The following is a 22,708-nucleotide window of genomic DNA, read 5'->3' on the forward strand; positions in this document are numbered from 1 at the left end:
AGAACTGAGTGCTAGGTTCTTTAGAGACATGTAGGAACTGATCCTTGTATATACACTGCCACACACTGAAATCCTTCAGGGTTAATGTCATTCTGTGAATGTACGTATTCAAATTATAAATGCAACGATCAAAGTTAAAACTGATTGAACATGCACCATGGGTCTCAGTCATCTCCCAAGAATGAATCATTACTAACAGTATCAGTTTCTATCTGGAGAATTGTGACAACAAAGTTACTGGTAAAAGTCACGATTCCAACTGATAGGACTATGTTCCATTCAACAGAATGATGAATTAGACAGAGAGAGTGGGTGTTATACTGACACTAGATAAACACCAAGAGTCCAGACACGTCATGATGCCGCATTTGCCGTACTGTTTCAGACACCAGTCTTAATTAACACCACTTAATCTAAAGGTTTGTTAATTAGCTCATAGCTGTGTGTGTTTAATTTCTAAGCAAGCATAAAGAAAGAGATCCATGGTTTCTGGTCTCATAAGCCTTTTACAAGGAAATAGGTTTTACGTCAGTCTTAAATACAGGATCACTTAAGCTCCCATATAATGGTGTGACTGATTTTCATTGTTTCTTTTGTTGTATCTTCTATGCCAGGGATCGGCAACCTTTGGCACGTGGCCCATCAGGGAAATCTGCTGATGGGCCGGGCCAGTTTGTTTACGTGCAGCACCCGCAGGTTTGGCCGATCGCAGCTCCCACCATCGCGGTTCGCCGTTCCAGGCCAATGGGGGCTGCGGGAAGTGGCAAAGGTTGCTGATCCCTGTTCTATTTCTTGTTTTAAATGACATTGCATTACATCATTCTTCTAGGAAGTTGAGAATGTGTGGGTTGAACCCAAGATGCCATTTCCAGACAGGTTATAAAATACAGACCATGCCCGAATCCTATAGAACTGCAGCAACTAAATAAAACATAGCATAGTAACATCTACCACACTGTTTTAGGTAAGATAATGCTTGGAAAGGGTGAAGCAGAAAGAACTATAGATTGCAGGGGGACTCAATATTATAATGTTATAGGACACAAAAGACAAAACCAATTTAAGGCCTGATCCAAATCCCAATGAAGTCAATGGGCTTTGATTCAGGCCCTCAGGTTTAACCTGCTGATATTTCCTTATTATGAAGCTCTCTTTAGAATATAGTCTACAGATGTGCAAAACATGAAGGTTAAACATGAAACATACAGTTTTCCTTGTGTTTTGAAGGTTGTTGGATGCGAATTGCAGCCAGAATAAGGAACAGTATGCATGGCCAGAGTACTTCAGAGAGAGACAGCACCTGAAAAGTAAACCCAAAACGATAATACCAGCATTGTAGAAATTGAACTGCATCATACAAATATATAGTATTACACTGACAAGCAAATGAATATACCAGTATAAATGCCATAAAAAAGAAACTATTAAACCAGATCCTGTTTTGTTTGAAACTTACTTCTAAGTAGAAACACATCTATCTTTATGGAGCAAAGAACACTGATTTCAGAGCATGAGAGTAAAGGCCATTGTCTTGTTATTTACAGTATTTTCATTAATCTTTTCTTCTACATCTATATAAAATAACTAATCGAATGAAACAGGCATGCTGTTCTCCAAAATCTAGAAAACTAGTTTAGGACAGAGTGAAAGCAAGTCATCTTCATGCCTCAGTTGCTCCAGCTGCAAAATCGGATGATATCAGCCAGCCAGCTTTGTAAGGAGTAGTAGGATCCTCATATGCAAGCTTTTCAGTAACAAAGCAGTATTTCAGAAGCAGTTAAATAGGGCAGAGTCACAAAAATGTTAAATCAGAAAAATAAAAGAATTACAGAACATGAAAGTCTGACAAGATCATTACATTGAACCTGTGGATTTCTGAGGCTACTAACTCTAGTAGCTTAAATGCTAGATACAGTACTTACATCATCTGTCCATATCAGGGAAGCTATTCCAAAAGATAAAATTGTTACAAAGACAACCTAATAAAAAGAAAGAGTGGGTGGTCTTTGATTCCTGGAGCAAGCCTGGATTCTGGCAATAATAGTGTTCTGAAAGCGAATCCAGCCATTCCTACACTAAAATAAGCCTAGCCACACCGGAAACAAGATTGATCTACAATGACAGGAGGAAAAGAAGTGCTTTAGGACACCTCTGACTGCCATCATCCTCTTTCATGCTATACTGTCAGGCATACAAATATAGATCAGAAGTACACTTTCTCTGATAAACCCCCAAATATCTAAGTTATACAGCTGGTCAAAGGGGGAGTGGGTTACATTTTTGTTTTCAAATTTTCTCCTTCTTTGAGATTTTAAAATTTTAAAAATGTCAACTAACTCTAATAAATAATCTACTAAGCTAAGATTGAAGACACTGAACAGTGAGCTATTGTAAACCTAAGCAGCTCACCTGCTTATTTTAAGATTTAAAATACTCATAGAAGCTGATTAACTCAAAGTATATACAGTTTCATCTACTACAAAGTCTTTAACCAACAGCGATTGAAAATCAAAATATTTAGTTTTTAATTTATATACTCTACTCAGCACACAAGAGGTCCCAAACAGCTTTGTGGAAATAAATGAGATAAGGGATCACTGAATTGTGTTAGAGATCTCTCTTCAGTTATATCTACTGGACAACTATGGAACACCTGAGATCCTTAGCTATGACAATAGGCAGAGCTGGTATTACTGCCTATATTTAAGGTTGTCTGACGTTTTCTATTAAAATATGCTATTTTCAGTTGCTTATAACTTTGCAAAACTTTAACTGCTTGGTCTGAGATTTCCTATGTTGGGTGTCTGTTTCAGGCTGAATTATTCTGGAAAGTTTCAGCGAAAGCAGTTCAGCCACTTCTAAGAACAATGTTCTTTTGCCCATGTTAAAAAATTCCTTTTCTTTCAGAGGTGATAGCTCTCCCATGTTTTGGAGCAAGAACCTGAAATTTGGCAGGGGGATGGTCTTTGTATCAGGAATGTGCCTTTTGCCACCCCTGTGAAAATCCACGTACATTTGGCTAAGTTATAAGACTTTCAAAAATCGCAGTTCTCAAATGCTCCATCCAGATTTGTTAGAGTTTGGCAGGTAAATGCTCCTCTGAAGATTCCATCTGCACTGGGCATGTTCCAGCCAAGGGGTATAAGGGTTGAGCAGAAGTTTCCCTGCAGTTGTCCAGCTGCTAGAAGCCACACTGAGGCTGGGCACCAGAACCGAGAGGAGGGAGAATATGCTTCCTGTGCTCTCCATGGTGCCCATGCTGGAGCCCAGGCAGCAGGGAGAAGGAAGCCTCCTGACTCAAATGCAGAATGGAGAACTACTAAACCTAGTGCAGATGGCAAAGGGTGTAGATTGGGGCAAGGAGCCTGGGGTATGTGGAGGCTGTGATTGGAGACTGGTAGGATGGAGAAGAGAAACTGAGACTTGTAGCCAGAATGGGGATGTAGGAGAGACTGTTTGCACAGGAGGACTTGGAGCTAGGGAGGAAAATGGGGGACTGGAAGCCAGCTGGGAGAGGGAAAACTGAGACTGGAGGGGAGTCTGGGACTGAATGGGCATCCTGTGCACTGAGTAAGTCAAGGCTCATGTGGAAAAAATAGTACAAGAACATGTAATTAGAGACTGAGTCATAATGCACATGCACTCTTAATTCTGGCATTTCCTAATTTTTGAGTGTTTGACTTTGCAACCTTAATGTTTTTTTAATATAGCTATTTGTATGCAATAAAATTACATAGTACAAAATTATAAACAGGGCATAGGTTTCAGAGTGGTAGCCGTGTTAGTCTGTATCAGCAAAAACAATGAGGAGTCTTTGTGGCACTGGCTTTGGTATGGTAACATAAGAGACAGATGACTACATCTGATACAAACTGGAATAACAGGGGTAGCATGATGTATTTGCTAGTGGAATGCCTCATGACAAAAACTCTCTGGAAATCAATATCAATCCAAATTAACCCAGTATTGCATAATATTTGTTTTTACTTTGTGTCATTTGTTTGTGCCGTTGTTAGTCCACCAATGAGCTTGGATGTTCATGATACAGTGATTATGAAAAGTGATTTTTTTTTAAAGGCCACTTGACTGGCCAACAAGTTTATCTTGTATGTGGGAAAGAGATATCCTGGACGTGACCCACAGAAGTAATGCCCTGAAGTGAAATTCCTCCAATTGAACAAGCTCCATTGGTATGAGTAATGCAATGAGCCAGATGCAATGAGCCGGATTGTCCCTTCTGTAAGCTTCTCACACATATGCAGAGACTTAGAACTGTATGTGTGTTTAAGCTTGCAGTGTTTTTACCTGATCATTCTGTCTAAGCAGAGGGTTTATCCATCTCCCTCTATTATCCACCTTTCAACCACCTGTGGAACGGGCAGACTCAGGATTTGTCTACACTGAAAACACTACAGAGGCACAGCTGTGCTGCTGTAGTGCTTCAATGTCAGGACTGGCCTTACCATGAGGTGAACTGAGGCAGTCGCCTCAGGTGCCAGATTGTTGGGGGGGGGGGCGCCACTAGGAGCCAGAGTGTAGAAAATTTTGTCTGCTGCTGGTGCACATGTATTCTCTCTGCTCTAGATGCACGGAGATGGTGGAGTGCTGTGCTGGAGGAAGGAGGGCACAAGGGACATAACAGGCAGGCAGGAGAAAAGGTGAGAGGGAATAACAGAAAGCAGCAGGAGCTGCAGGGAGAGAGAGGAGGAGGAGCCTCTTATGTACCTCTCTAGCACCCCCAGGAGCCTGGACTGATTAACACCAGCTTCTCAGGGAGCTTCCTGTTTTCTGCTGCTTCCCTGAACCCACTTGAGGAGAACAGGCAGTCAACTGAAGTAGTAGGAGCTAGTTAGGCCCTTAAGATGGTAATATCTTCCTTCACTCAGGCCCTGCTACCAGCCTGCTTATTTGTCCCCTTCAGCTGAGTGTAGAGAGCCACTATAGCTGGCACAGAACAGCAGTCATGAGTGAAAGAAGAAAACGCCCCCCTGGGACAGCATTCAGAAGAAAGAAAGAAAGAAAGCAAGCAAAGGAAGCTTTTCTATCTAAGCAGGAAGGAGCTCTCGTGAGATACATAGACACAAATATTTATGCTGAGCCTTCCGGCCCCAGTGAGGATGACAGTGGTGAGGAGATGCCTGATTATCCAGTTAGTCAGAGTGCAGGTGACCTGACAGCTACTGCAGCATCCATATCTCCATCTCAAATGGATGTAACCAGGCACATTCCTGAAGAAAAGTGTAGATCAGAGAGGAGTGTGGTGGAGGTGCAAGAAACAGCTGCTGCTGAGTTTAGTTCCTTAAATCTAGATGATCCAGGACTGTGGACCCACTTGAGCAGTAGCCTGAGGGTCTTCCTTGTACTGTATGGGCCACAGCAAGTGAAAAACTTTATGTTCCCCAAAGACAATGAAAATAGAAGTTTCCATCCAAGACATTACTGCTGTGAAATCCCCAATGGTGACAAAGTGGAGAGGCCATGGCTTATGTACTCAAAAACCCAGAATGCTGCATACTGTTTTTGTTGCAAACCCTTCAAGTCTAATGTTCCAGCCACATTGGGTTCTACAGGAACAAAGGACTGGAAAAATCTGGCTAGAAATCTGGCATGCCATGAGAAGGCAGCAAATCACCAGAGATCATTCCATAGGTGGAAAGTGAATGGACTATTTTCCTCCAATGTGTTTCTTTAAAGGACACATCCAGAGGTGTCCCCATCACACATAAAATTAGGATGTTAATAGGATGGCTTGATGGTTAAGGCACTGGACTGGGAGTCAGGAGATTTGGGATTGGTTCTCATCTCTGCCATAGAATTCCTATATGACTTTGGACAAGTTTCTTTCTCTGTCACAGTTTGTCATCTGTAAAATGGGATAATGCTACTTCCTATCTCCCACCCATTTTTTTGTCCATTTAGATTGTAAAGTCTTTGAGGCAGGGACTAGCTCTTACTATATGTATGCACCACACTTAGTATGATGGGGCTCCAAAGTTGGATGGCTCTACTATATTAGAAGTCACTGTTCATTATGGACTTCCAAAATACCTGTACACTCAGCTATTATTTCTTCTTTTTTTAGCTATCCATGTAATTCATAATTACAATAATTAAAAATAATACTTGGCATTTACATCATGTTTTTAGCCATACATCTCAAAGAGGTTTCCCAAAGGCGGTATTCATTATTATTAGCCCCATTTTATAGGTGGGAAAACCAGGGCACAACTAGGATTAAGTAACTTGACCAAGATCACACCGGGAGTCTGTGGGAGAGCCAGGAAAAGAATTCAAGTCCCTAACTCCTAGTCCAATTTCCCTATCCTCTAGCTCACCCTGATCCATCTTTAGACAATCAGCTCCTAGGTGCAGTGATTCTCTGTCTTCTTGTCTTTTCACAATTTGTGCTACATATGTACATAAATAATTAAAAAGCCCATTGGGTTTGGTAGCTATAAAGTCAACTGCACCAAATCTGAACTCATGGCAGTGAGCCCTGTGCACCAGAGTCTCAGCCCAGTTAGGCATCCTTTGTGTTGTTCCAGTGACATACATCAGGCAAAAAATCGGTATAAAGGAATACCTAGATAGTATGGAGCTGCTGTAGCCAATTCCAGGGAACTCTTATCTTTCAGCCCCCACCATAGGATGCATGGTGTTTAACATTACAACTTGGAGCAGTCCTGAGACTCGAAGTTATGCCTGAGGACCAGGCTAGCCCTCAGAAGCCACTGGATTTGGGAGGTGTGAAAGTGGTTAAAACTAATCTTCATGCCCACTTGTACCCAAGTTGCATTAAGCCCACAAGGGCCAGTCCCAAGGATCTGGTTCTGTGTGTACATTTCATTATATGGAGTGAAATCCTGGCCCATAGAAGTCAACTGGAATTTTGCCATTGACTTCAATGGGGCCAGGATTCCACCCACAAGGATGAAAATTCAAGTGGAAACCACAGGGGATTAAATGCCTTGGTGAGAAATATGTGTTTGCATTAGAGGGCACAATGGGATAGAATTAAGATCTTATCATCATCATAAAGGCCACTGTGAAGGGAAGGAACAAATGTGATTGAAACCCATTGGGGGAGAACATAAGTGACCTTAAAAATCACAATATTCTATTACTAAAACTGAGGTATAGCATATCATTAATACTGTGAGCTGCCCTTGTCCTTTATAGTAATGGTTTTAAGGAAATTATACAGAGCAATTCTATTCCTTTGCAACAATAGAAAGCCATGAATTATATTATGTTAAATTGTCCTTTGACAAAAACAAGGAAGAACCACATTTCCCAGCAATTCCAAATGCTGTTTATTCTTAAATGCCACACTTAGGGAGGCTTTTAATCCCAAAGTTTAACATTAGTTTACCCAGATAGATAAAAAAGGTGCAAAATACTGGCGCTCCCTTCCTCCAATCATCTTTTTATTAGCGTATACCACGTATTGAAAATGTGCTGTATTAAATGCCACAGTAATCCATTTAAGATAGCTGAGAAGTGGCAGGGCTTTCTTAGCTGGAGGCTCTTAACCTCTGGAATTTGTTCTTCCTGGTAGCCCATCAAAACCTAGCTCTCAATTCCTTTGTGGTGCGATACATCGCCTGATCCAAAGCCCATTGAAGTTAATGGGGGCCAAGACAGCTCATTTATTTCATTTAATTAACTGATTTTGGCTATTTCTTAGTCTTTCATATTGGCAATAATATTTTACAAATATTTCTTATTCTTTGCAATTAAAGTCCTCTCTGTCAAAGTAATGGGTACTACTAAAATTACTAAAATACATAAGGTTTCAGAGTAACAGCCGTGTTAGTCTGTATTCGCAAAAAGAAAAGGAGTCCTTGTGGCACCTTAGAGACTAACCAATTTATTTGAGCATGAGCTTTCTGATGAAAGTGAGCTGTAGCTCACTTTCATCAGATGATGAAGTGAGCTGTAGCTCACGAAAGCTCATGCTCAAATAAATTGGTTAGTCTCTAAGGTGCCACAAGGACTCCTTTTCTTTTTAAAATACATAAAAAGCTGAGCTTTTGCCGGGACAGGGGAGAAATCCTGGCCCTCCTGACATCAATAGTAAAACTCCCATTGAACATAAGAACCACCATCCTGGGTCAGACCAAAGGTCCATCTAGCCCAGTATCCTGTCTTCCAACAGTGGCCAATGCCAGATGCCCCAGAGGGAATGAACAGAGCAGGTAATCATCAAGTGATCCACCCCGTCACCCATTCCCAGCCTCTTGTAAACAGAGGCTAGGGACACTGACATTGACTTCAGTAGCCCTCGGGATTTCCACCCAGGGTTCCTGAACAAGCTGGCATCACTTGCAACTCCTTTCCAAACCAAACCAAATTTTAAGCTGATGTATTTTGGTGAGACTTGCTGTCTTTAGGTTTTCAAAATATTTAAAGTTTCCTAATGAGGAGCCACCATATGTATTTTGAATACGGCCAGGCTAAAATACAGCGCTGCACAAACTCATTTTTGAGCTGTATTTTATTACAAGACTCTTCAGCAAACATGGCTTATGACGGGGAACATGAGAGTCTCGGCTCACTGAAGTCTAGGCTCAACGGGATTCAGTGATTCACATATTTTGGACCAAATTCTGTCCCTATTTGTGGGTGTGGCATGCCCTACACATACAGAAATTGCCACAGTCTCAGGCCTGGTCTACACCTAAAACTTAGGTCAATTTAGGTGAACATTGCTCAGCGGTGAGAAGAAATCACACTGACCTAAGCCCCTAAAATCATACAGACCTAAGCCCCTATGTAGACACCGCTTGGTCAATGGGCCTATCTACTGCCTCTCAAGGGAGGGAGATTTACATTGATAGAAAATTCCTTATATTCCTGAAGCAAGTGTCTGTACTATAGCACAGAGGTGGGCAAACTATGGCCCACGGGCCATATCCAGCCCGCGGGACCGTCCTGCCCTGCCCTTGAGCTCCCGGCTGGGGAGGCTATCCCCTGGCCCCTTCCCTGCTGTCCCCCCTCCCCTGCAGCCATGCCACCACACTGCCAGTGCTCTGGGTGGTGGAGCTGTGCACTCCTGCCAGGCAGTGCAGCTGCGTGTCTAGCTCTGGCCAGGAAGCGCAGCTACCAGACATGCTGCTCTGAGCAGCACGGTAAGGGGGCCAGGGCCGGGGGGTTTGGATAAGGGGCAAGGGGTCCCGGGGGGCAGTCAGGGGACAGGGGGGAGGTTGGATGAGGTGGAGGTTCGGGACGAGGGGGGCGGTCAGGGGACAGGGTGGGTTGGATAAGCGTGGGTGTCCCAGGGGGCCTGTCAGGGGTCGGGGGTGTGGATAGGGGTCGGGGCAGTCAGGGGACTGGGAGCAGGGGAGCTGGATAGGGGGTGGTGTCCCAGGGGGCAGTTAGGGTCCCGGGGTCCCAGGAGGGGGTGTTTAGGGGACAAGGAGCAGGGGGGGTTAGATGGGTCGGGGGTTCTGAGGGGGGTGGAAAGTGGGAGGGGGCAGATAGGGGGCTGGGGCCATGCTGTTTGGGAAGGCACAGCCTTTCCTACCTGGCCCTCCATACAGTTTTGCAACTCCAGTGTGGATCTCGGGCCAAAAAGTTTGCCCACCCCTGCTATAGCACTACAGTGGCATAACTGCAGGGCTGAAGCTATGCTGTAATAGGGCTTATTTTATCATGGTACCCTTAGTGTATGGGACAGAGAATGCAGAGAGGACAGCAGGAGGACTGCACAACCCCGCCCCATACACTGTGCCAAGCAGCGATCCATGGTAATTCTTTCTGCAGCTCCTGGGGTTCCCTCTCCCAGACCTGCGGGGAGATGCTGCAGAAAGGTTCACCTCTGTTTTTCCAGGCCAGGTGTTTCGGGAAGGGAAGGAAGGAACAGAGCTGCCCTGAGCTGCTGGGTTCATTCTGCTCCCTCCTCCCACTTCTGCTCCTGTGAGAACAGCTTCGGCTCCTGAGCAGGTGTGGGCGTGAAGAGCTCTGCCTGCATCCTGAAGCAGCTCTGAGTGGTTGCTCTGCCCTGGGAAGTTGGGAAAGCTCCAGATCAGAAGGGGTTTTCTCCAGGCAGGGCTGTGATGTGCCCGCCTCAGTGACCCCGCTGGAGTGGTAGAAATTTTATTTGTGGTTCTGTGACTCCTTTCGATCTGTCGCACTTTAAACACTGGATTTGAGTGAGGGGATGGGAGGTCATAGGGTTACTGGATACATGACTTTATCAATCCACTGGCCTAAAACCATATATGGGGAGAGTGCCAAGGGACCAGATTCTATTGAAGCCTATGAGCTGTAATAGCGGCTGCACTGGATCTGTATGTCCCATCCCCCAGAGAGAGAATTCACATACTCATAAACGTGCATGGAGAGCACCTGCACTAAGTCCTTTGAACCCAAGATAAATAACAAGCAAATGCAAGAGCATGAAAAACAGGGGCAGAAATTTAATAGGCCTCTCTTTGACTATAAGCCATAGTAAGAGGGGTCTAAAGAGATTAAATATCCCCAAACCAATTGTTTTTTGCACAGGAAATATGATAGACCCCCTAGTAGAATGCAAAGGACTAGTATTTTAGTGTCTAATTTATACTGAACTCTCAATGAAACGAGATTGTTCATATTTTGTCTGAATGTCTGATTATTTCACAGTATGGCATGGAAGCTGGTAGTCATACGATATATTTGTAGTATTTTTACAACTGCTCTCTGCCAACCCAGGAACTCTGCTGGCACTCGAAGACTTAAAAGTAACATGAAACTACTGATAATTCTAAAAAACAATTATTCTAACAGTCAGTATTAGTTGGAATGCTAATTTCTTATTTGCATTTTCCTAAGGTTTTCCATTTGAGGATCTCAGATACTATTGTAATAAGTGCGGTATAAGGATCTATATGGAATAGAATTATTACATACATTAATAAACTGAGCGTTACAACTCGCCTCTGAGGTAGCTAAGTAAAATATCTACTTTACCTTCTGTGCCTCGGTAAACCTTGTTGTGTGTATTTAAATATGTGAAAGACCTGCATGGTACACAACCAAACACTACTCCTGGATTTGATAGTGATCAATGAACGGCATGCAAGGGTTGCTCTTTTTGAGAGTTTCTTTCACATCGTGATTTTATGTCATCAAGATATGGCATGGGGACATGATCATGTTGCATCAAAAAATAATGTCACAGCACGTATGGAACAATGATGAAGACAAAGACAAGCAGCTCAGTAGAAAGGATGAATATTAATAATATTATGGAGGAAGACACTACAAGATTTAGGAGATTCTGGACCTGAGAGAAAAGAACAGAAAGAAGTTGAAGATAACACCCAATTACTTATGTTTTTCTACTGTGCTCATAACCATGGTATGGAAATATCTGATGTGGTAGTGATGTTGGGAGATGAGAAATCATGAGTGATAAATCCCTTTAGTCAGAGAAGAAAGCTTGGAAAGAAAATTGAGACATTCTGGTTTGGACCTATCTGACAAATCAAGCCATGGTATAATTGTCGTAACTTTAGTGGAATTATACCCAAAATGAATTTGGCCCATTGAGGACTGCTACCGGATTACCAGATAGCATCTGAAAAGCAAAACTGAAGAAGTCAGCGATATAGAGGTAGTTTTAAGAGTTATCTGCATAGAAATATTAGCTGAAATCACTGAGGTGGATGAAATCACCTGTAGAAAGTGTTTAAAGAAGTGAGATGAGGGGAATGAGCAGAGGGCAGTATACCAAGGAGGGGAAGTTGGTAGGATGAAAAGCTACCGAAGGAGGCAGTGATTAAAGTCGGGAGACCCAGAACAGAGTCACAAAATTTGGGGAAGAGAGCAAGTCGAGGAAGAAATTATCCATAAGGTTGAAAGTTCCTTCACATAAAACAAAAAAAATCAGTTGAAATCCCAAGATTTTTAATGGGACTGCTGATTGCTGATCAGATTTACATTAAAATTTTCTGATGAAAACCAGTATGTTGACTTAATTATCAGCCTAATCCTATTTAAAACAGCCAACATGCATCATTGTGAATCCCCGAATCAGCACTGACAAGGGAAACAATGACAAACCATCAACTAAAGTGACACTATTTTTTAAATACACAATTCTAACATCAGCAGAAGAGTCCTTCTTTTACCACCTTTGAAAAATGTCAACCGCATGTTAGTCATGGTGGGCAAAGAAGAGCCTTTCCTCTCTTCAACTGAGCATTATTTTGATTTTCTCTATCTTTTCAAGGTAATGGCCAGCTTTCTCTGCTTATTTTAGTTTAATCAGATGAACCAGAGCTTATTGAGAGAAAAAGGAGGAAAAATATTTCTAGCTAATATTTGCACTCTGCTGCCCCATATCTTGTTTTAAACCCTTTGTAGGCTACATTCTGATCTCAGTTACAACAGTGTTCTCTCACTGCACCTGAAGGACAAGTGATTTTCATCCCAGGAGTGTCACAAGCACCAGTACTGCCCAATGATCCAACGTGGCTTCTCTGTGTCTCCTCAAAAGCATCTAAGCGCTTTCCTTTAGAATTTGCACACTGGAAAGTGTTGATTTTTCAGCTATTTCAGTGTTAAAATGCAAGGTTCTGCTCTACTCCTCTTTTAAATCAGAAACTCAGAGGCAGAACATGAAGCGTTTGCAGCCAGCTGATCCTTATTATTCTCTAAGGCAAGAGTCGAAAGAACAGACACACTCGCTTCCACAGAAATGCAGGGGAGAAAAAAATCCCTGTGTTAAGCATTTGCCAAAACTTACCGGTTGTCTCAGCCGGCAGAGCCAGTTCTTCCAGAACAGCGCCTTGAACTGGTGAACAGAACGCCCCATATTGCTGTGTCTTTTTCCCCAGCCACTTAAAGAGTGGGTATTTAAAGACCTTTAACTCTTAGTCACCTGACCAGGGACTAGTTAATTCCAGCACCAGGAAAAGGTGCGAGAGGTGTGTCTGTTTAGGAAGAAAAGATTAGATTATGTTTCTGCCTTTTGTTCTGTATTCACCAAGGAATCTTTCTACTTGCTGCTCCATGTGATGAACAGCAAGTGGATGCTTTTATATAAATGCCTTCAGGGTGTTTTAGTATGCACTTGCTTTTACTTTCGAGAAACAGACATAACTGCAAACCATTACAATAAACAGCATACATTTAACATTAGATATTTAAGTCTCGTTTCCATTTTCATAGCTAGGTTACTTTTCCACCCCAGGCTCTGGCCACAATGGTTTGGTCTCCATTTCCCTGCTTGGGGCTTCAGGCTCTGGCCCCTAGCTCTGGAGCTTTGGCCTCCAACCCTGGTTTCCAGCACCCAGTTCTGGCTACGGGGCTTTGGGCACTGACCCCCAGCTCTGGCCGTGCGTCTCACCCACCCCCAACACTCCTGGCCTTTGCAGTTATTGCTATTTCAACTGAACAAAGAATGGTTGTTTGTGTGTGTGTGTGCGTGCTGGGGGGAGGTGTGTTATAGGAGAACAGCGGCTGAGGGAGGTGTGAGAATAATAGTGTGTAGTAACACTGGGGAGAAAGCCAGAGCAAAGGTGGACAAGCCTGTAGCTAGAGAATATATTCAGATAGATCTTTATTCATTTATTTATTTCTGTGGTTTCTCTTAATTCATTTTTCAGCACAAGCTACTACTTTGTATGTGATGTAGAATATGTAGCTGTAAACATCTAACAGTGGGTTATTCTTTCAAATGAACTTGTTATGACTGAATGTCAAACTTTCACATTCAAACCAGCACAATCTAAGTCATGACCAGAGCTAAATTAACTCTCCTCTGAGCTAGGGGCTATTAGATTTTGTGGGGCCCCTATATACAAGTCTTTTTCCTAATTTAAAACAAAATGATCACAATTATGGCATTGAGACTATTAACCTGCCAATACAGCAGGGCTCAGGCAAGCTGCCTGCCTGTCTGTCATAGCCCCACGCAGCTCCTGGAAGCGGCCGGCTGCTGGCACATCTCTGTACACCCCTGGAGGGAGGGGGAACAGTGTGTCTCCGTGCACCGCCCGCAAGCGCCACCCCTACAGCTCCCATTGGCTGGTGCTGGGAGTGGGGGCAGCACTCGGAGCTGCCTTCCCCCACCACCAGGGGCCGCAGCGACGTGCCAGCAGCCAGCCAGCCGATTCCAAGAGCGGCATGGGGCCACGGCACGCTGGCAGCCTGCCTGAGCCCTGGTGCACTGAGGCCCCAGGCTGCAGCCCCTAAAGCCCCTGTGTTAATCCGGCCCTGGTCAAAACAAGTTTAAATTTTAAAATAAAATAATTGATTGAGCCTCAGCAGCTCTTTCATTACAAATTAGATACTTCCTAAAACTAGCGTGAAGGACATACATTTACTGGGCCTTTGGGTTTTTTTCAGGAACATGAGAGCAGTTCAGGAAGAGACAACAAAAACTAATCCAAACTAAAAATGTTAGGACATTTTAAACATTTATTTCATGTCTACACAAAACAAGTATTATATTAGCCATGGACATGGACCCCAGATTTTAAAACACCTGAACTTATTTTTGAGAGAGAGAGAGAGTGTGCAAGCGAGCTGTAAAACAATGAAAATAAGGTTTGTCAGTTTACCATATTTTACATTAATTTTTTTCGTCACATTCACACAAAGAAATTATATTTGTGCATGTTCGCAGTGCTGTTTGCTCTGTCCATAGAGCCACCACCTTATCCTCCCTCAGTTCCCTCCTCAGAACTTGCTTCTACACAGGGGCATGTGCAGGAATTTAAATTCCACCGCATTTGGAGGGGCACCTTCTGTACCTCTGCTGGGGCCCCAGGACCGAAGGAGCTCGCTCTCCCCGCCTGAGCTTGGGGCTGGAGGAGCTCTCGTGCTCTCCCCACCAGGGACCTGGGGCCTGGAGGAGCTCTTGCACTCTCCCCACTGGGGCTCTGGGAACCTCTCGTGCTCTGCCCGCAAGGGCCCCTGGGAGCAGAGGAGCAATCATGCTGTCTCTGCCGGGGCCCAGAGATGCTCTGTCAGCTCCTGCCAATTATTGGGGGAGGGAGCATGCACCTGCTTCCCCTCTTGCACATGCCCCTGCTTCTGTTGCATGCACAGAACTACCATCAGATAACATTTAAGTAGATGACAAGTTGTGATCATTGTTTACGGCTGGCAAAGAATTGCACACACAGCTATCCTATTTGTTGTTATGTTATCCTTCTGTTGCAGTAGCCAGGCAAGGTACTAACAAACTTCAACAGACTTTAAAAAATAAAGTGGAAACCTCTTTTCCAAGCTGCTGCTGCTGCTGCACTCTCAGTAGCTCTCCCTCAGCCTCTTCAGCTCCTCCCCCTCCTTCCTGTTTCCTGTCTTTTCAGACACCCAACAGCCAGTGCTCCCAATTCTAATAATTACAAGCAACATCTAAACACCACATTCCCTCCTCTCTTAAGAAACTCTCCCAATTACAAAAAAAGCTTGTTCTAACCACAGGAACAAATAGGAAACAAGTCACTATACTGTTGACAGAAATATTACACTAAAAACACTGTAGATACTATATAACATAGTCTCCAGTCCAGACAGGTGATCGTCTGGGTCTGACAGGCCGTCTCTCAAGCCCCAGTTCCAGTGCAATGTCTTCTTGTGTTGATACTATGGTGAAGTCATCCAATGCAGACGAGGTGTTGGCATAATCTCCTCTTGGTGCATAAGCAGGTGCAAGACAAGAAGCATGCCATACCCGCCCATCAGAAAGTCGAGAGGTGTAAGGTCCTTTCTTCTCTATGATTTTAAGAGGAGTTGTGAATTTATGGTCCCCTTTGTGTAAAATTCCAGGTTTTCATATTCTAACGAAGGAATCACACTGAAACTTTGGTTCCTTAGCATCCCGCCACTTGTCTGTGAAAGCCTTATACTTTGCTTGGTTCTGTTCAACTGTTTTTCTCACATCATCTTCGGGTGGGGCATCAGATCGTGCCTTTAACAATCCAGCAATGTTCAGTTTAGTATTCATCTGTTTCCCATGCAGTAACTCTGCGGGTGATCTTTGCGTTGGGGCATGTCATGTAGCCTGGTATGCTTGCAAGAAATCAGTAGTAAAGGTTATCCACAGTCGCCCTTCCAGTTTAAAGAAAAGGAGTACTTGTGGCACCTTAGAGACTAACAAAGTTATTTGAGCATAAGCTTTCGTGAGCTACAGCTCACTTCATCAGATGCATGCAGTGGAAAATACAGTGGGGAGATTTTATATACACAGAGAACGTGAAGCAATGGATGTTACCATACACACTGTAACAAGAGTGATTAGGAAAGGTGAGCTATTACCTGCAGGAGAGAAAAAAAAAACCTTCTGTAGTGATAATCAAGGTGGGCCATTTCCAGCAGTTGACAAGCACATGTGAGGAACAGTGTGGTGGGGGGAAGGGGGAAAACATGGGGAAATAGTTTTGCTTTGTGTAATGACCCATCCACTCCCAGTCTTTATTCAAGCCTAATGTAATGGTGTCCAGTTTGCAAAGTAATTCCAGATCAGCAGTCTCTCATTGGAGTCTGTTTTTGAAGTTTTTTTGTTGAAGAATTGCGACTTTTAGGTCTGTAATTGAGTGACCAGAGAGGTTGAAGTTTTCTCCGACTGGTTTTTGAATGTTATAATTCTTGACGTCTGATTTGTGTCCATTTATTCTTTTATGTAGAAACTGTCCGGTTTGGCCAATGTACATGGCAGAGGGGCATTGCTGGCACATGATGGTATATATCACATTGGTAGATGTGCAGGTGAACGAGCCTCTGATAGTGTGACTGATGTGATTAGGCCCTGTGATGGTGTTCCCTGAATAGATATGTGGACACCGTTGACAACGGGCTTTGTTGCAAGGATACGTTCCTGGGTTAGTGTTTTTGATGTGTGGTGTGTGATTGCTGGTGAGTATTTGCTTCAGGTTGGGGGGCTGTCTGTAAGCAAGGACTGGCCTGTTTAGCCATTTGAAAACTCTCTTTCAAACTTCTGTTAAACTGTTCGATTTCCCCATTGGCTTGAGGGTAGTACAGGGATGACCTTCTGTGTAAAATGTTCCTCTCGGCTAGAAAAGTTTCAAACTCCAAGGAAGTAAATTGACTACCATTATCTGAAACCAGTTCTTTGGGGTTACCTTCCCTGCTAAAAACTGAAGAGAGGAACTTAATTACTGTAGCAAAGAGATTTGTGATGTAAACGCTACCTCAGACCATTTACTGAGATAGTCTATTAAAGTGATGGCACAATGGCAGTCAATTGAAGCAGTGTCAAAGGGTCCTACAATATCTATCGCCACTTTTTCCCATGCAGATTCAGGAAGCGGGAACAGGCTGTAATGAAGGGGTACATGTCACTGCTGTCTTATCATGTATTTGGCAAGTGACACACGATTTTATGAGTGCTTCAATTTGAGAGTCCATCCCTGGCCACCAATACAGATCCCACAGTCGTTTGGTTCTGACAATTCCTTGATGAGTCTCGTGTGCCAGGTGTATGAGTTTCGACTGTAATTCTTCTGGCACAAGTAGCCGGTGTGTACCTCGTAGCACACAGCCATCAAGCAAGAAAGTTTATCCCGAACTCTAAAATAAGGCAGCAAAACTGGGTCAAGGTTTTTAGGGTTACTGGGCCATCTTTGTCCGAAATTCACATAGTTTTTGTTGAATTGGACACGCTGAAGAAGCAGCTTGAAATTGTTCTCTTGTAACTGCAGTAAGAGTGCTTGTAATAAGCGCAACTACTACATCCTCATCCTCCGGTGGACCATCTGGTGAAGGCAAAGGCAGGCGAGAAAGGCAATCAGCTACCACATTTTGGTTTCTAGGCTTATATTCCAGTTCATAATTGTCATAAATATAAAGGGAAGGGTAAACCCCTTTAAAATCCCTCCTGGCCAGAGGAAAAATCCTCTCACCTGTAAAGGGTTCAGGAGCTAAAGGTAACCTCGCTGGCACCTGACCAAAATGACCAATGAGGAGACAAGATATTTTCAAAAGCTGGGAGGAGGGAGAGAAACAAAGGGTCTGTGTCTGGCTGTGTGATGCTTTTGCCGGGGACAGAACAGGAATGGAGTCTTAGAACTTAGTAAGTAATCTAGCTAGGTATGTGTCAGATTATGATTTCTTTAAATGACTGAGAAAATAGCTGTGCTGAATAGAAGTAATATTCCTGTCTGTGTGTCTTTTTTGTAACTTAAGGTTTTGCCTAGAGGGATTCTCTATGTTTTGAATCTAATTACCCTATAAGGTATTTACCATCCTGATTTTACAGAGGTGATTCTTTTTTACTTCTATTAAAAGTCTTCTTGTAAGGAAACTGAATGCTTTTTCATTGTTCTAAGATCCAAGGGTTTGGGTCTGTGGTCACCTATGCAAATTGGTGAGGATTTTTACCAGACCTTCCCCAGGAAGTGGGGTGCAAGGGTTGGGAGGATTTTGGGGGGAAAGACGTGTCCAAACTACGTTTTCTCAGGAACCCAGATAAAGTTTGATGGTGGCAGTGGAAGTCCAGGGGCAAAGGGTAAAATAGTTTGTACCTTGGGGAAGTTTTAACCTAAGCTGGTAAAAGTAAGCTCAGGAGGTTTTCATGCAGGTCCCCACATCTGTACCCTAGAGTTCAGCGTGGGGAAGGAACCTTGACAATAATTGAAAGAGTAGTCTTGCAGACCATCTAGCAATACGATATCCTGCTCTTCCCAGTCCTTTCGTGGTGAGCAATGTCGTCAAAGGGCTGTGGTCTGTGTGCAACTTGAACGTGCGGCCCCACAGGTAAATTCTCCATTTTTCAGTAGCCCAGACACAAGCAAGTGGTTTTTTTTCGACTGGAGAATATTTTCTCTCCACATTACTTCATGTCCTTGAAGCAAATGCAACAGTCCTCTCTGTGTTGTCCTCATGAAGCTGTGTGAGGACAGCCCCAAGTCCACAATCAGAAGCATCAATAGTTACAATTGTGGGCAATGCAGGACTGAATAGTGCAGGTACTGGATTATGTACAATCAGGTCTTTCACAGTTTCAAAACTAGCTTGTGCATCTGTTGTCCACACTAAGGTTGAACTTCCCCATAGTAATTCTCGTAACGGTTCAATGACAGAAGCATAATTGGGAATGAATTTTGCATACCAGGAGGTAAGACCCAAGAAGGAACGTAAGGTTTGCAAATCTGTTGGAGGAGGAGCATTTGAAATTGCCAGGATATGAGCCAGATTAGGTTTTAGTCCAGCCTGTGAAATTGTATGCCCCAGAAAGGAGAGTTCAGTTTGTCTAAACTTGCATTTGGACCTATTGAGCTCAAGGCCTGCTTTGCTGATGCAGTTTAGTACAGACTACAGGTTATTGTCATGATCCTCCGAAGTATTTCCAAACACGATAATATCATCCAGATAGCACTGAACTCCATGTTGATTCTTCAAATCAATGACATCATTTTTGGAAGGCACTTGGTGCAGATGCGAGACCGTATGGAACATGTTTAAAACGTAATAGTCCCTCGTGTAATAAATGCTGTGAGGTCTCTGCTATCTTCATGCAACATAACGTGGTGGTATGCGCTCTGCAAATCAAGAGTAGAAAACATCTTTGCTCCATGGAGTTCTGCAAATACTTCTTCTATGTGAGGAAGAGGATGGCTGTCAATCAAAATAGCTTTATTTGGCTCCCTTAAGTCCACACAAAGGCGAACGCCTCCACACTTCTTCTGCGTCACTACTATAGGTGAAACCCATACTGAGGAGTTAATCTCTTCAATAATGTCCTCTTGAACAAGTTTTCTAAGTTCCTCTGAAACAGCGTCCCTGACTGAAAATGGTAAGCGCCGTAACTTCTGTCGTACAAGTATCACATTATTCTGCATTTTAACTTTATGCAGAAACCCATAAGCACAGCTGAGTTTCTCCTCAACCTGGTGTTGGGTCCCAGCTGAAACTGGTGTGTGTACCGCAAGAGTGCTTTGTTGAGGAAGATCAATTCATCCATTAACTACCCTGAGATTTAAAGCAGCCAATAAATCTCTGCCAAGCATAGGAGTGCCTTTGTGGACAACGTAGAACGCTGCAGTTACAGAGCAATTACCAAAAGTAACTATTGCTGGCAGGCAGCCATGTCCTGGAATATGGTTTTTCAAATAGCACACCAAGTGAAGCTTGGGTTCAGTAAGAGGCACATCTCTAAAGTAATGCAAATAGATGGAATCAGGTAGTATAGATACTGCTAAGCCAGTGTCCAACATTCGCTGAATAGAGTGTGATTTCCCTGAGGGTATGGCAGAAACGTTTACAGTGCACTTTATTGGTTCTGGAATATGTGCAGTAGTGATTTTGTCCACACTCAGCACAGTAACATCTGGTATTGTAACTGCATGCACCTGTTGGTTGAACTGGCTGCTGAGACATACTTCAACAGAATGTCCAATCTTTTTGCAATGATTGCACTGAGCTACTTTTGCCAGACATCCTGTGTAGCTTGCAAGGTGTTGTGGGGATCCACAGCAAAAGCATGCTTTTACTGTATTTTGAATTTGCTGATTTGGTGGTTTTTCATTAGTTTTCTTCTTGCAATTGTTTATCTGCAGTGATAGTGAACTTTTCTGCAAAGGAGTCACAGCCTGGACTGTGCCTCCAGTATCCATGCTCATTATTTTGGCTTCACCGGTAGCTGACTCAATCTGGGTTGCAATGGTTATTGCTTTTTCTAGTGTAAGTTGTGGTTCTAGAAGTAAACTTTCTCTTACATGAAGCATGGTTGTTTTCTCAATGAGCTGGTCTCTAATCATCTCATCTGCCATATTCCCAAAGTCAAAAGTTACAATCAGATTCCTCAGGGAAGCAATATACTGCATTATAGTCTCCCCTGGTTTCTGTTCACACTGGCGAAATCTGTAGTTATTAGCTACTACATTCACTTCTGGTACAAAAAAGTTCTTTAATGCCATAAGTGCAGTCTCGTATTTATCGTCTGCAAGGGCAAAAGTGTAAAATATACGCTGCCCTTCTGTTCCAAGGCAGTGGATTAGCAGAGCACTCTTTCTTACTTCAGAAATCTCTGTAGCACTGATTGCAAGCAGATAAGTCTCAAACATATGGATCCAGGCAGTAAAAGCAATTGGATGCTCATCTGGGCTTTGTAGAAAGGGTGCAGGTGGGTTCAGAGGCAGAAGATTCATCCTCGTCACCAAAATGTTGTAGTAGCCAGGCAAGGTACTAACAAACTTCAACAGGACCTTATTTTTTAAAGTGAAAAAGCTTCTTTTCCAAGCTGCTGTTGCACCCTCAGTGGCTCTCCCTCAGCCTCTTCAACTTCTCCCCCCCCTTCCTGTTTCCTGTCCTTTCAGACACCACACCTTCACACCCCTCCTGCCCACACATGACCTTTATCTTCTTGTCTCATGCTGTTGTTACATCTTTCCTTTGAGTTTCTACGTTCTTTGGGGCTTGGAATATTATTTATATGTTTGCATAGAGCCAGAATAATCAGGTTCTGACTTATTGAGGACTGTAGACACTAGCACAACAGAAATACTAATATTTGTCAAGGTTGTGATCACACAGCTCTGCCTGTCTTGTTTGGTTGATTGCCCCAGTGCTAAGAGGCTTTGTTCATGCTGTGGGGAAAGTGCTTTACTTCTCCAGAAAAGTCCAGCAAACATATTTGTGCTGCCTACTATAGTCCTGCGTGGGACTATTTTTTTTTTTAATCCCACTCCTGTCCCACCCTGCAACTCCCACTCGCTCCCACATTCTTTGTCGAATTTTTGTCCTGCTCCTGCTATTATGGCAGCGGGATATAAATTCAACACACAATGCGGGTCAGAGTAGGAGTGGGTATTGTGGGGCAGAATGGGAGTGGGACTAAAAAATAGTCCCCCACATGCTGCAAACAAGATGAATGCCCTGGCCAGCAGCTGTCACTCTCTGGCCACCCAGCTGTGAAGGCAGTGCCGTCACCAGCAGCAGGCCCATCAAACCCAGTATCCTGTCCTCTGACAGTGGCCAATGGCAGGTGCCCCAAAGGGAATGAACAGACAAGTTATCATCAAGTAATCCATGCCCTGACACCCAATCCCTATTTCTGGCAAAGAGAGGCTAGGGACACCATTCCTACCCATCCTGGCTAATCGCATCCACTTAATGTGCAGCAGCAGTCAAAAAAGCGAAAAGAACATTGGGAATCATTAAGGGATAGATAATAAGACAGAAAATAACATTGCCTCTATATAAATAGATGGTACACCCACATCTTGAATACTGTGTGCAGATTTGGCCTCCTCATCTCAAAAAATATATTGGAACTGGAAAAGGTTCAGAAAAAGGCAACAAAAATTATTAGGGCTTCCGTATCAGGAGAGATTAATAAGACTGGAATTATTCAGCTTGGATAAGAGACAACTAAGGGGGAATATGATAGAGGTCTATAAAGTCATGACTGGTGTGGAGAAAGTAAATAAGGAAGTGTTTCACAAGAGCTAGGGGTCATGAAATGAAATTAATAGACAGCAGGTTTAAAACAAATAAAAGGAAGTATTTCTTCACACAACACACAATCTACCTGTGGAACTCTTTGCCAGAGGATGTTGTGAAGGCCAAGACAATAAGAGGGTTCAAAAAATAACTAGATAAATTCATGGAGGATAGGTCCATCAATGGCTATTAGCCAGGCTGGTCAGGGATGATCCCTAGCCTCTGTTTGCCAGAAGCTGGGAATGGGCAACAGGGAGCGTATCACTTGATGATTACCTGTTCTGTTCATTCCCTCCGGGGCACCTGGCAT

The sequence above is a fragment of the Eretmochelys imbricata genome, chromosome 2 (genome assembly GCF_965152235.1).
Source record: "Eretmochelys imbricata isolate rEreImb1 chromosome 2, rEreImb1.hap1, whole genome shotgun sequence".
NCBI lineage: Eukaryota > Metazoa > Chordata > Testudines > Cheloniidae > Eretmochelys > Eretmochelys imbricata.